Source organism: Lissotriton vulgaris, chromosome 11 (assembly GCF_964263255.1).
Source record: "Lissotriton vulgaris chromosome 11, aLisVul1.2, whole genome shotgun sequence".
Lineage (NCBI taxonomy): Eukaryota > Metazoa > Chordata > Amphibia > Caudata > Salamandridae > Lissotriton > Lissotriton vulgaris.
The window spans coordinates 445,250,143-445,266,073 of NC_141699.1; positions in this window are offsets into that span (position 1 = coordinate 445,250,143).

A 15,931-nucleotide genomic window follows, 5' to 3' on the forward strand; every position below is an offset into this window, starting at 1 on the left:
CAGGAGATCACCATGGCAACCCATTCCGTTTTGCTGAACAAAGCTATTATTTTGTTCAGATTTCTTAAACCATTCCGAAGAGAATGAGAGGGAATGTGGGAGAGAAAGAGCGACAGTTGATAGAGGCAGAGACATACAAAGTGTATCAGAGAATGAGTTGAAGAGAAATAGAGACAGTGAGAGAGAGAGGGAGGGTGAAAGAGAGAAAGATAGAGGAGAAGCATATGTATGAGATAAGGTACCTCCTGTCATTCATTATATGTATATTGCAGGTCACTGAGGGGTTTGATGACTTCATAGAGGAACAAGGCAAAAGGTGAGTTCTTTTATAAGATCATGGATCTCCAAGATGGTTTGAAATATCCTTGTAATGTAGGGGGTACATTATTCCTTATAATACATTGCCACACCTTCACCCTTCCCACAAACTGCTTAAATCCTAGATGTCTTAACTTTTCATGTTCATTGCATGCAAGAACAATAAAAACAGAATCTGTACTGCGAAATTCACCACACCCGAAACACTTAATAATATTTTCAATAATATAGTCTTATAGCCCGCCGTAGCAGGCTATACCAGCTATCAAAGGCCTGCTCCGAAGGTGAGGGACTTTGACAAAGGAGCGGGCTATTAGAACATTCAGGCTATTAGAACATTCTGCCACTAGAGAGCAGAATGTTCTAACAAATAAAAAAAAGCCTTCTCAAAGCTTGAGGGGATTTAAATCCCCTCGCGCTCCAAGAGGCCTTTGTAAAACATTGGAATGTTGCTCTGCGGGCCTTCACAGGCCGTAGAATCAGGGAGCACTCCATTTACTTCAATGGAGCTCCCAACATTCCATTGTTCTAATAGATGTTAGAGTCAATTAAAAAAATAGCGGACATTGTTTCTTTCCTGCAGTTATCTGTAGCGTGGAATAATAAAAATGTTGACATAAATATCAACTTTCTGATGATCACTTTTCCTTTTTAGAGAAAGATGTCTTTGGAAGGAAGCAATAGTTATCATTTTCCACGTCTAAACTGCAGCTTTAAGTAGGCTCAGTGATATTACTTTCATCAGGCTGTTTGCACTGGCAGCATGTGTTGTGATGTCAGAACTCAATTGTAATTTGATGGTAGGATGAAAAATGTTGATGTAAGCTGTAAATTGGTACAATGTTCTACTTCCTGCATTACATATTATATGTCATCAATCTATTGTAGCCACACCAATGTTTGATGCTAGAAATAGCAAGTATAGTCCTCTAGTTGGCCTATGAAGATATTTGCATAGAATAGAGACATCTGAGTGCCCACGGAAGTCCCTTGTATCTGCAGATAGTGTTTTCCATTCAAGTTAAAACTTAAGGATAACCCTTGCAAAGTTGGTAAGCACATTTATTGATGGATTTTTCCCAGATTTTTATTGTAAGCTTCAAATAACACCATAAGCCCATCCTCATGTGGTAGATTGGTTGGTTTGTAATGAGTCACCATCAAATTCACCAGCAGCATTACTAAATAGAATACTCATCTCCCTTTCCTGGATGTGCTACTCACCATTCTTGACCAAGACATTATATCTGACCTGTACGAGTAGCCTACAGAAGCTCACTTGTATCTAAACTGAACTTCATGTCACCCACACCACATTAAACTCAGCATCATTAACAGCCAAGCACTCAGAATAAGACACATCTGAAGCGATGAAGACACCTGTAAAGACCATCTACAGGAGCTTGCTACATTATTTAAAAGGTAAGGCTATCCTCTGCATATCATACAGCAACACATTGACAAGTCTTTGCAGTTACCCAGGGAAGTACTTAATTGAAATACCAATAGGAGAAACAGGGAAGCAGTCGGAACACAGCGGACTAATCCACATGTGTTCCAACTTCCAAAGCCCTATCACATATGCCTTAACCATGCATGTGCCTTAACCATGCATGTGCGTGGTAAAGGCAATGCACAGTCTAGTTGTAGGCTGCTGTGGACGGAAGCAGAAAGACCTCGCAGGAAGCGTTGAGGTAAATGGGGCTAGGTGTAGCTCTGGGCTGGGGGGTGGGTCGGGGTTATTTTGCAGTAGTTTAGTAAGCTGTGGGTTTGGGGTAGTTTTACGAGCCTGGGGGGTCGGGGTAGTTTTGTAGGCTGTGGGTAGGTAGGGGCTGTTTTTTGGGCTTGGGGTGTTGGGTTGTTTTCTGGAATGTTGGGTGTGTTGGGGTTGTTTTGTTGGCTGGGGTGGATCAGGATTTGTTTTGTGGGTTGGGAGTTGCTTTGTGGGCAGGGGTGGGTGAGGGTTGCTTTGTGGGCTGGGTCGGAGTAGTTTTGTTGGTGGGGGTTGGGTCTGGATTGTTTTCAGTGCTGGGGGTTGAGGTAGTTTCACAGCTGGGGGCATTCAGGACTAGTTTTCAGGAATGGGGTAGTTTTCAGGGCTGGGGGTGTCAGGAACGTTTTCAGGCCTGGGGGATTGGAGGTAGTTTTCAGGGCAGGGGGATAGGATCCAGTTTTCAGGGGTCCGGGGAGTTGGCGGTAGTTTCAGGGGCGTCAGCAGAAGGCTTCAGGGCTGGGGGTTTGGAGGTAGTTTTCAGGACTGGGGATGGGGTTGGGGCTAGTTTTCAGGGCTGGGGTCAGGGGTAGTTTTCAGAGCTAGGGGTTTGGAGGTAGTTTTCAGGGCTGGGGGGTTTGGACTCGTTTTCAAGGGTGGGGGAGTTGGGGGTAGTTTCAGGGCTGGGGGTCAGGGGAAGTTTTCAGAGCTGAGGGTTTGGAGGTAGTTTTCCGGGCTGGAGAAGTGTATGGGGCTAATTTTCAGGGCTATCAGGAGTTTTCAGGGATGGGGGTCAGGGGTAGTTTCCAGGGCTGGGGAGTCGGGTAGTTTTGTGGGCTGGGGGTGGGACGGGAGTTGTTTTTGTTTGTTTTAAGTACAGGCAGTGGGGTTTGTAGGGGTGCAGGGTAGTTCGGCAATTAATTGTAATAATTAATAATTAGTTGTTGATTCATGTTAATAACTTTATTGCTATTTAAACATGTTAATTATGCAACAACATTCATTTTGCTCACATTGTAGGTGTGGGTTATGAGTTTTGAAGAGGTTTAGGTTGGGAAGTTAATTAATTTTAATTAAGCAATAGTTTATTTTTTAATTGATATTAATTATTAAATTGACAATTAGTTATGTTAATTGTTTAATCACTTTTTATTATTAAGTCAAATTTTAGAATCATGGTGTGTCTTTTGTGGTGGTATATTGTGGGAAGTTAATTAATTATAATTAAGTAATCATTTCTTATTAATGATCATTAGTTTATTGATAAATATTTATGTTAATAGTGTCAATATATATATTTTTTAAGTTAAGTTGTAGGTGTGGGTTGTGAGTTTTGTAGGGGTATTGGGTGGGAAGTATCTACAATAACAATATTTTATAAATTCTTTATGTTGAAATTATTTATTTAAATTAAAAGTATTTTCGAATTTTATTTATAATAATATTTGTAGTTCTTTCAGATATGTATTTATGTTTTATTTTATTTAATTTTAATATAAAATGTATTTGCATTTTTTTCACATATTTATATTTTTATTTGTTTACTATATTATTGAAAATATTTTATAGAGTTGAAGAGAATGTATTTGTTTCTAATGTTGCACTGACTGGAGTTGAAATTGGATTAATTTTACCCCTATGCAATCCAACACTTTCCCTAGTGTTGCACTGACTGCAGTGGGAATAGTAAATTTGACCCTTCCACAATCTGACACTTTCCTGATTGTTGCTCTGACTGGAGTTGAAATAGTATAGCCATTTGCAATCTGAAACTTTCCCCCTAAATTGGCAGATTATGCCCAGACGTTGGTCCCTTGCTTACTTTGCCACTGAATTCAAGCTATCCTGGCTTATGAGGCCTGCTAGCCAGAAACCGTTGTTTTCCAGGATGCTTGTTTCTGGTCCAGGCAAGACATGGCTTCACATTTCAGTCCAAGCTGTTCCCATGAGGCACAGGGTCATGAACGATTTGCATATAGCTGTGTCTGAACTGGGGTGGTGAAGTGAGCTAAAGAACGATGATCGATTCAACACAGACCTGTGACTGGAGGTGAGTGTCTGAAAAGTTTCAGCACTCCGTCCATGATCTCTTTGTGTCTGCTTTGTTTGCCTTAAGTTGGCGGGGCATGCCCAGACGTGAGTCCCTAGCTCACTTTGCCACCTGATTCTAGCTAACCTGCTGATGAAGGCTGTTAGCCCGAAACCAGTTTTTTTTTCAGGATGCTTGTTTCCGGTCCAGGGAAGACATGGCTTCTCAGTTCGTTCTGGACTGTTCCCATGAGGCACAGGGTCAAGACTGATTTGCATATAGCTGTGTTTGAAGCAAAACATTTCAACTACACAAACGTTACAGATTTGATAGTTAAAGTTATACCACACTTAAAATGTATGGATAATTAATACTATTACACCTCCATACAATCTGTTTTCATCTTACTAAACACTCAACAATAACTATAACTTACCCTTCTAGCCTGCATTGCTTATTGTCAAATTATATATTTTTCTACATCTTTTAAGTGATATTATGAAAGGTATAACATGTGGTGTAAGCAATGTAATATGAAATGGTATAAGCAATACCCGGAAAAGGAGCGAGGAATAGGTATAGGTATAAGTCAGTGTATATTAAGATCAAAGCAGAGTGAAGTAATAACTGAGCTCATAAGCTATGCTTTTTTAATTTAAAATGTTACCTTTAAACTGACATTTCCACTTGATCATAACATCACTTTAACCTTTGTTTTTTTCAGTGAATTTCTGAAGTATTTGGCCATTGTAGGAAATACACTTGTTATGAAGTAAGCACTTCAAATGAAGGAAGCCATTCAAATGCCCAACATTTTACTCCAATAAGCGCTAATAAAGGACATATTGTTGAAAGTGTAAGAGAAAAAAATCACCTCCAAAAGTGACTGAAATTCAATTTAGGAAAGCACAAGCTCAAAGAAGCCTGCAGGAACTATGATAAAAATATTGCTGAAGAACACACTCTCAAACTTCCTGCCATGGAAAATCTAAAAGGACTACTAAATAGAGCAAGGATGTTAACCAGGGAAACACCTAGGGCACCCAGAATTCACAAACAAATAGAAATCCTCAACATTTACCAATGATATATACTAACCAATATTTCAAATGGCATGACTTTGCAAATAGCAAAAAAAAAATTGTCTTTGCAATTTACAACTAGAACTAATTTACTAATACTAACACAATGCTACAAAAAAAATAAAACAAACCCTCAACACTAATGGGCTCTTTTGAAGACAATTGAGTTGGTCACCTGCAGTGATCAGGATACATGTACCAACAACATTCTAACATTCTATGGTGGAATGTCTATAATAGCATCAACTTTAAAGAAGCGAACACTAACAATGCAGAGGGTGAGTGGCACAATTCATTTCAGGGACACTTGCACTTGGAAGTAGCCTTATTACTTTCAAGAGATACTTAAAAAGAATAAAACTATCAAGACTAAGACAAGAACAATCCCTAGTGCAACTAACAATCAAATATATAAAAATAAATAAAATCTATTAAATGCTATCAAGCAAATTGAGTTTATTTAGTAATATCACGAGCCTACCGACATCGAAATAATAGCAAGAACCCAACTGTAAAAATAACACCATAAAATAATTCAACTTAAATAACAGCCTACACAATTGTATAACTATCACTTCACTTTTTATGACACAAGCAAATAATAGACTGATTTTAGTTATAAAAAACAGTTACTTAAAACAACACAATGTAATGAGATGGATCAAAAGCACTGCATGATATAACAAAAAAAAACATAAACAAACACTGGCAAAATATATACAAACACAGTTCAAGAAATGAATACTACTCAACAAATAAATAAAACAAAACATACACAGACTTATGACTTTGTAGCTGAAATCATTCATAGACAATATAACATATAAAATATTTAATCCATCAAAAATGTGTTCAAAATATTGCCAAAAATAAAAAACTGCATATATAGATTTTAAATTCTTCCTTTTGACCTTGCAATATAATGGGAAGTCCCTCTGAACCCAAAATTGATTAAAACTTGTACAAATCCAGAAAACTTGCAAAAAACAAGGATAAACAAATTAGTTGGTCAAAAAAATCCTAGATAATTTTCAGAATATGCAAAATTAAACACATCTGTCATCATAAAATAGAAGTTCGACTTTGATAAAAACACCTGTAAAAGAAAACACAAACAAAAATCCACCCTTAAAGCAAACATACTTGACATGAATAAGCATGGGCGAATTTTGCGAATTCGCAATCCGCGAATTTGCGGATTTGCGAATTCGCGATCTGCAAAATTCACGAATTTGTGCGAATTTTAGTTTTTTTCGAGTTCGCGGGTTTTTTGCGTGTTCGCAGGGTTTTTTGCGTGTTCGCGGGGCTTTTTGCGTCTTCGCGAGCCGCTTGCATAGCGAAGTTACCCATGCAGTCGTTTATGGGAAAGGGAGAGAGAGATAGATAGATAGATAGATAGATAGATAGATAGATAGATAGATAGATAGATAGATAGATAGATAGATAGAGAGAGAAAGAGAGGGAAAGAGAGAGGGACAGAGAGAACGAGGGAAAGAAAGAGAGGCCGGATCTCTGAAGGGCCAGATTCCTGAGTTGCCCCTACAGAACATACAGCTTTTTATTTTTAGCAAAATGCATATGAAAATTGTGCTGTAAAGGTCTCTTTTAGTTTAACCCCTCCTGACAACTCAAAATGGGTGTATTTGCCATCCTCTCCCTTCTTCCTGTTTTTTATATCTGTAAGTGCTTCCTGATGAGGTTTTATTCCTTGGACAGGTGCCTCGTTGCCTACTTGTAACTTTTCTCTGACCCTGCTTCAAGGGTCAGAGCAGGGTCAGAGAATAGTTGCAAGTAGGCAACGAGGCGCCAGGAAGCAATTAGCAGCAGGTGTCCAAGTGGAAGTTAATTTGTTTGTAACCCTTTTGTAAAAGGTTACAAAGAAATTAGGTTCAACTTTTGCACCTGCTGCTGTAACCCTTGCTTGGCTTAAAATTTGTCCCCGCTGATTTGTGGATTTTACCACGATTTCGCGAGATTCGCGGATTGCGAAATCGCGGAAAATCTGCAAATTCGCCCGCAAAACGGATTTTACGCCCACCCTTAGACATGAATAGAAACGTAAAAATACAACAGATTTCTAAACTATAAAATAATGTAGATATGTGATCAAGGCTGACCCCGAGCCGAAACGCGTCAAGACCGAGTAAGGCAATAAAAATATTGCAGCACAACATTGTGGTCCATCTCCATCTATGAAAGCATGCTGAGGAGTGTATGTGTATAAATACCTGTTGACGGTCGCCGGTAGGTAGTTAGAGTTAGGACCTTGTTTCTATTCAATAAGCGTTTTTTCTTTTGTTAATGTTAATGTTAATGTTAATGTTAACTGTTATTTATTGAGCGCTCGTACGCCCGGAGGCTTCATGGCGCTGTAGGAAGGAACAGGGCGCGTCAGTCATTTGATAGAAGGATTTCGCAAATTTTCGCAGGATTTTGCAAATATCTTTGGCGTTGTTTGACGAATCTTTGCAAAATTTGCAAAACTAATGGTTCCCTTAGGTCAGTTCCTGCCTTGAAGGTTTCGGGGTGATTCATCAAGTGGAGGCAAGGAGAAAAGGGGGTTCTAAAGCGGGTTTTCCCCATTTTAAATTCCATTGGAACTTCAGACAAAGCTTCAGCCCGAACTGCTAAATGGAGTTACACCAAATTTGGCAAAAAGGCATGTCGTGGTCCAGAAAGCGTGCTTTTTTAAAAATGATGTACATCCTTTCAGTAGTTGCTAAAAAATTTAAAAAATAAGAATATAGATATCTGAGCGCCAGGAGTGTTCACGAACCCTCCCGATCACGAGCTTCATTGTTATTGGCTGCCAACACTCCAAACCAGGAAGTGTTGGCAGCCTTCTCGGTAAAAAGAATAAGAAAAGGGGGCAGGGTAAAAATACCCTGACCCCCTAGGGGGTCTCACAAGGTCCCCAGGGCCCAAAAAAGCATTTTGTTTAAAAAAAATTGACCTACTTGTCGAATCTGGCAGAAATGTTTTAAAAAACTAATCACGGGCTCGTGCGCTTCGTCTGCCAGGTCCCGGGGGCCATGTCCAATTATGAAGCAGGGACCTGTAAATTCCCCAGGGAGGTGGCGGTCCCCGGGGAATTTACATTTTAGGGCGGGGAGGCCTCGGGCCCCCCAAGTCCCAGGGACTGCCACCTCCTTGGGGATTTAAATTACTTTGGATGGGAGGGCCTCGCAGGCCCTTCAAACCCTGGGAACCACCACCTCCCCGGTGCTACATCCAAAACTAAATTGTGGGGAGTGCTCAAAACCCCAATACTGCCCCTGGGACCACCACCTCCCCTGGAATATGTAAATACGGGGGTCTGTAGCGGCCCCCGGGGACCACCACTGCCAGGGGGCTTCAAAGTTGCTGAGAAGGGGGCCACACAGTCCCCCTGCTGGAGCCCTCTAGGGCCTGGGGACCGCCACCCCCCCCAGAGGGGGGTGGCAATGTCCCGGGGTGCCCACCCTGGGACATTGCCATTTGCTATGGCAGGGTGGGAGCACGGCCATAGCAAACACTGCTATGCTTCTGGGGAAACCTGTTCTTGCTTCCAAGAAGCAAAGCAGAATTGCTTTTGGGCAAGGGGAGCTGCATGTTAGCAGCTCCCTTTGCCCAAAAGCATTGCCAGCTCCCGCAAGAGGTGGGGAGCTGGCAGGGACCATGGGGGCATTGAGGCTCCCCCTCGGTCTCCAACTTGAGGGCCGGCCCCGGGGAATGGGGTCCCTGGGGCCAGAAGTGGCACAGGAGGCATGTCACTCGGCCCCCTCCCGTTTGATTTTTCTTTTAAAATAAGGCTTGGCCCCAAGAGATGGGGTCCCCAGGTCCATAATTGGCCTCAGGAGGGGGCCATGCGGCCCCACTCCCCAAAAATGCCAGGCTGGCTAGGCCCTGGATAATGGGAAATCGCAACTTGTAGTGGCAAGGTCAGTGACTCGAGAAGCTCGATAACTAACTGGCCATGCTGCATCTTTGCACCATGCGACGTCAAGAACCCACGTTCACGCCACAATCGTCCGAAACTGTGAGCCACGCCAAAGGCGTATTGGCTATCAGTATACACATTCACTCGCTTTCCTTTTGCCAACACACACGCTCTTGTAAGTGCGATTAACTCGGCTGCTTGCGCGGAATTATGGGGAATGCACGCTGTCTCTACAATCGTGTGCAATGTTGTCACCGCATATGCTGCAGTCGTATCACCATTTGGCAACTTGAAACATGAACCATCAACCCATAAAGTATCATTACATTCAGGAAGGGGAGTGTCCAGTAGGTCTACTCTCCCTTTTGTCTCTTCTTCTGTCCTAAAACAGCAATCATGCATTTCGACCTCACCTGTCTCTGTTGGGATGGGCAATAACGTGGCGGGGTTGAGTGTATCGCACCTCTTTATGTGAATGTGACTTGCTAATAGTGTCAGTTCATAACTCGACAGTCGAGCACTAGTTAAGTGCTGTGTCTTCGTTCTGTTTAGCAAAATGTCTACTGCATGTGGGACCTCAACGATCAGAGTGTTATTCATGACTAACCCAGCATACTGTCGAATACAGACAGCTGCTGCAGCAGTGGCCCTCAAGCAACTTGGTAATGCCTTAGCTACAGGATCTAGAGTCGCTGAGAAATACGCGCATGGACGCTGTTTGTCCCCAAAGGATTGTGTTAAGACTGATAATGCACAACCTTCCCTCTCATGGATGTATAATGTGAAAGGCTTACTGTAGTCGGGGTTGCCCAACACAGGAGCCGAACACAATGCATCACGCAAATAGTGAAAACTCTTCTGACAATCTTCAGACCAAGGCACAGGATTGGGTGTATCCTTACAGATTAGTGCCAGCAAAGGTTTGGCTACCAATGAGAAATTTGGTATCCATTGTCCGCAACCCAGGGTTGGGGTCCCCAGGGCTAATAATAGCCCAGGGAAGTGGGGCCATGCGGTCCGCTTCTGGTCTTTTTATTTTTTATAACAAATGCTCAGACCCTGGTGAATGGGGTCCCCAGGGCCCAAAAAATACTGAAAAATGGGAGGCCACACAGACCCTTCTAAAAGTATTTAAAAAAAGGAAAAGCCGGCATCCCTCCAGAAGCCCCGCCCCCACCCTGCACCACTGTGCAAAAACACCTCCTGGTGCATTCTGAATTGGGGGATTAAGTCCCCTTTAATTATAAGCCCCCCCAGGGGCCAATTAGACTACCAGGTAACACAGTGGGATTGCTGAGAGGAGGTCTGAGGCCACGCCCCTTTTTACACTACTCTGCAACCGGGCCTCTTGGTGCATTGTTGGTGGGGCGATGAGGTCCTCTTATGTTGTGAGGACCTCAGGACAAAAGTAGACTTCATCAGGAGGCACGTTTGCAGAGTGGTGTAAAAAGGGAGCATGGCCTCGGACCACTCTCAGCAAACCAGCTGTGTGGGGCTTACTGGAGGTACCAGGTGGGCTAGTTGGCCCCCAGGGACCCTCAGGAGGCAAGGAAACTCAATCCCCCAACCAAGAGCACAGCATGAGGTGTGTCGGAGGGTTGGGTGAAACTGAAGGGGGTAGGCCGTCTCGGGTTGATAGTGAGGCTTTTATTGTCAGAATAGCAGATATGTACAAGGTCACAGGTCAAAAGGATGTTTATATAGAGTCTTGTTTCCAGAATCTCTTCTCTGGTGTATAGCAGTAAGAAGGGAGGTCTTCGGTAAGCGATACTTCATTTCTGGCTCCTGTCTCTCTCTCTCTATCTCTTCGGAGAAGGTGGTCCAAAAGAGGGCTTCCCAGGAAGTTCTCAAGGCTGGATAACTCAAAAAAAGGTAAGAGAGAGGATAGGTACCCCTATTTTGTTGTCCTCTCTACCACTACACCCAGGTGAAATTGTGCCTGTTGTAGGGTTTCAGTGACGGAAGGCTCTGCTGGAAGCACGGTCCCTTCCCTCAGGGTCCTTCTCTTACTTTTCCCCTTTTCTCAAGTCGAGAAACAGGCCCAGTGAGGAGGAAAAATGTGCACAACAGGAATTTATAAGGGCATCCAGAAGACCTGAAACTGGTGATACGTGAAGGGAAGGTGGGGCACAGTGAGCAGACAAACATGTGCACAATAGAAATTAGGACAGTCGACTAGTCCAGACTCTAGTATTAAGAAGAAAAAAAAAACAGCATTGGTATGGCTGAAGAAAAAAAAAAAAAAAAAGAAGAAAAAAAGAAAAAAAAAACAGCATTGGTATGGCGACGTTGCAACGTATAATGCGTCCTCTTTCACCCACCACCCGCACGAACCCCTGGTGCCCCGACACGTACTACCTCAAGGCCGCAACTCCCTTCAGTTGCAGCGGCTCTTGCGTCTCCTCTGAGGTCCACCACTCTTCCCACCACTCGTCTGGGTACTCTCTGGTGTCGCTGTTGGGCCTCACCGCTCCCATGGAGTTGCTTCCTGCCGGAACTGCTGCCCCTTCTGTGTTCCTTTCGGCATCTTTCTCTCCAGTCTTTATGGCATCTGCTTCTGGATCGTCCTTCTCTTCCGGGTCGTTTTTCCCTCCTTCTGCTGAAGCAGCCTCCTTTTCTTCTTCTTTTGGGACAGGCCATTGGTTGTTCTCAGTCAAGTGTGTGTGTGAGGGTGGGCTCGACCCAAAGCACACAGATTCCCCACCCTGTGGAGGAGAGTGACATATTTTCTTTAATGCAGCACCTTTCCTGCTATCCCCGTTGCTGCCTGCGGTTTCTGATTGCCCTGTCAAAGGTGAGCCTGGATGTTGTGACCGCCACCTTTTCTCACAGTGCGTTTGCAGAGTAGTGGACAAATGGGGCATGGCCTGTGTTCACCTATCAGCAGTCCTACTGTCTGGGGCATACTGAAAGTATCAGGTAGACTAGTTGACCCATAAGGCCCCAAGTTGTGAAGTGGACTTTCTCCACCACTCTGCAAACGTGCCTCCTGGCACAGGACTGGTTGGGGGATGAGGTCCACATTACTCCTGAGGGGCTTCGGGGGCCAGGAAGCCCTTCTGGTGCCTCCAGTACGTCCTACGCAGCAGAATTTCTGAGCGCTGGTAGGACGCCCAGCCCCCTTTCTCCACCACTCTGCAAAGGTAGCTACCAGTTAAATAAGCATTTGTCATTTAATAGGTCTTGCATTTGTAAGAGTTAGAGCTTTTGGCGTTTTATATGTAAATGTTTTTCACTAATGTTTTTGGGAGTGGAGTGGAATTATGTGTTATGTTGTGCAGTGAAATTATGTGGATAGAAAGTATGTGGTATTTAGTGTATAGGAATTATGTAGAGTGGGATTAGGTGTTATGGAGAGCTATTACGTGGTATGGTAGTCTGTGTTGTGGAGTGGCAACCTCAGGGTTAGTGTTCCTCGTTTCCATGGAAGCTAACCTGTGAACTCAATGAGCCAAAAAAAAGAATCACTGAGGAGCACTTATGGACCTAGTCAGGGGTATGAACAGGGCCACTGGAATTATGCGACTGTTTGGCTAAACCAACTTTCGCACAATTGTACATTTTCCTCATTAGCCACATAATCCAACATCTGCTGCCTAAGCTGCAGATTTGAACAAAAAAAGTTTTGTTTCTAGCTCAAACGGATCAAACGTTACCAAAAATGCAGTGACAAGTGTTACAGTGTGGTGAAAGGTCCTTTGTAAACCTAGAATGGTCACGTGTTACTTATTGCTAAATGTGTGTGTTGAATTGGTACTAATTACCCTTGGGTGTAGTTCGTGAAGAAGCGCTATGCGTAGCTACTTAAAGTGCACTTCGCACTACACGAGCTACGCAAACTGCGTAGTGCACTGTGCCAAATGCTGTTCGCACAGATCGCACAGTGTCAGACGACATCAGGATTCAACTAGACAATGGCCAGACATCAGCCCTCATCCTCCTAGACCTGTCAGCCTCTTTCGACACGGTCTGCCACCACACACTAAAAACACGCCTCCAAGATGCCAGAAACCAAGAGAAGGCCGTGGACTGGACCACATCCTTCCTCTATGGGAGAACCCAGAGCGTCCGCTTGCCCCTCTTCCGCTCTGAAGATACCAACATCATCTGCCATGTACCCCAGGGCTCTTCCCTCAGCCTGATGCTGTTCAACGTCTACATGGACCCCCTTGCCCACGTCGCCTGCCTACACGATCTCAACATCATCTCCTATGCCAATGACACCCAGCTGATCCTCTCCCTCACCAAGGACCTGCACACCGCAAGAACCAACCTCCATGAGGGAATGAAGGCTGTCGCCGAATGGATGAGGAACAACCGATTGAAGCTGAACTTGGACAAGATGGAGGTCCTCATCCTCGGATCCACCCCCTCAGCCTGGGACGACTCCTAGTGGCCAACCACGCAAGGAATAGCAAGGACACCCACCGACCACGCATGCAACCTGCGAATCATCTTCGACTCCTCCCTCTCCATGTCAAAGCAGGTCAACTCCGTCTCCTCCTCCTGCTACAACACCCTCTGCATGCTCCGCAGGATCTACAAGTGGATCCCCACCAAAACAAGAAGAACTGTGACCCAGGCCCTCGTCAGCAGCAGGTTGGACTACGGCAATGCACTCTACGTAGGTATCCCGGCCAAACACCTGTGACGACTGCAACGCATCCAAAATGCCTCTGCTCGACTGATCCTCAACTTCGCAAGCTTCAGCCACAGCACCCCCCACCTGAGAGCCCTACACCGGCACCCTGTCGAACAGAGAATCACCTTTAAGCTACTCACCCACGCACACAAAGCCCTCCACAACACCGGACCAGCCTACCTCAATGGCCGACTCAGCTTCTACACCCCCACCCGCCAGCTCCGGTCCGCCAGCCTCACCCTCGCCGCTGTCCCCCGCATCCAATAAACGACCGCCGGCAGCAGATCCTTCTCCTTCCTCGCCGCCAAGATCTGGAACACCCTCCCGACCCACCTACGACAGACCCAAGACCTGCTCACCTTCAGAAGACTCCTCAAGATCTGGCTCTTCGAGCAGTAGCAGCACCCCCTCCCCTCATCACCTGAGACAATCACGGGTAACTAGTGCGTTTTATAATGACAATGATTTATTGATTGATTGAGTGTCGGATGTTTGTCCGCACTGTGCAATCAGTGCAAACCAACAGAAGGACCCTTTTCCCTCCTGAGGCGGAAGCTGGGAGGTCGTTTTCTTTCACTTTACCTGGCACCCTAGAATCTGTGTTTTTACTTTGTTTGCTGCTCGTGTTTGATTAAAAAGCACTTTTAAACTGTGCATTTCTCTAGTGTGCTCGATAGCGCTTGACCAAAAAGCGCTTCAGATTAGAGACCCCTTCATCGCTCCTAAGCGCTCTGTGCCCCTCCCCTACCCCGGACCGCCCTCGGCTGAGCATCGACGCCGAGGGCTGGGATTCCATCTTGGCGGCCATATTGGGTGTGGGCCAGGCGAATTGCGCGTTCTAGCAGCGCTATAAAAAGGAATTAGGGACTACTCTTCCAGCGATAACCAACAGAAGGACCCTTTTCCCTCCTGAGGCGGAAGCAGGGAGGTCTCTTTCTTTCACTTTACCTGGCACCCTAGAATCTGTATTTTTACTTTGTTTGCTGCTCGTGCTTGACTAAAAAGCACTTTTAAACTGTGCATTTCTCTAGTGTGCTCGATAGCGCTTGACCAAAAAGCGCTTCAGATTAGAGACCCCTTCAGCGCTCCTAAGCGCTTGGTGCCCCTCCCCTACCCCGGACCGCCCTCGGCTGAGCATCGACACCAAGGGCTGGGATTCGATCTTGGCGGCCATATTGGGTGTTGGCCAGGCGAATCGCGCGCTCTAGCAGCGCTATAAAAAGGAATTAGGGACTACTCTTCCAGCGATAACCAACAGAAGGACCCTTTTCCCTCCTGAGGCGGAAGCCGGGAGGTCTCTTTCTTTCACTTTACCTGGCACCCTAGAATCTGTGTTTTTACTTTGTTTGCTGCTCGTGCTTGACTAAAAAGCACTTTTAAACTGTGCATTTCTCTAGTGTGCTCGATAGCGCTTGACCAAAAAGCGCTTCAGATTAGAGACCCCTTCAGCACTCCTAAGCGCTCTGTGCCCCTCCCCTACCCCGGACCGCCCTCGGCTGAGCATCAACGCCGAGGGCTGGGATTCGATCTTGGCGGCCATATTGGGTGTGGGCCAGGCGAATCGCGCGCTCTAGCAGCGCTATAAAAAGAACGGTCATGACTCCGAGCAGCGGACGCGCACTGCGGACCTGCGCCGGAGTCGTGCCAGAGTCCTGCCCGTTTGCACCCGTTCGCGCCCAGTTGGGCCCACGGTCCAGGACCCCTGATACACCAGCCCCATGCCCCCTAGAATACTCCCGCTCAACATTCCTTTCACTTAAAGGGGTACTTCCATCCTCCTGCAGCCACTCGGTGGACCTTGGACTCGGCTGCCTCTCTTGCAAATACTGCTCCTTTAGTGCAACTGAGGCCACCATCAATACTACACAAAGTTCTAAAAAAAAGTATAGTTGAGGTTGTTCTAAAGATGGCATTGGTTAACTGACATTCTTTGCCGAAGCATGCCACTGAAATCGCCCTATTAATCGAAGACTTGAACTTGGATATTCTCTTTCTAACAGAAACGTGGCTCGGATCGTCTTCCGGCCCCGACATTGTCCGAGCCCTACCATCTGGATATTTGATCCAACATAGAGATCGAGGACCTAAGGTTGGTGGAGGGATCGCCATTTTATATAGGGAACATTTAGTTTGTCGCTTGATCGATAGCACCATCCCAGACTGCGAGAGTGCACAATTCTCCATTACACAATCTTCAGAACTGTCACTCTCCGGCCTCTTAATTTACCGT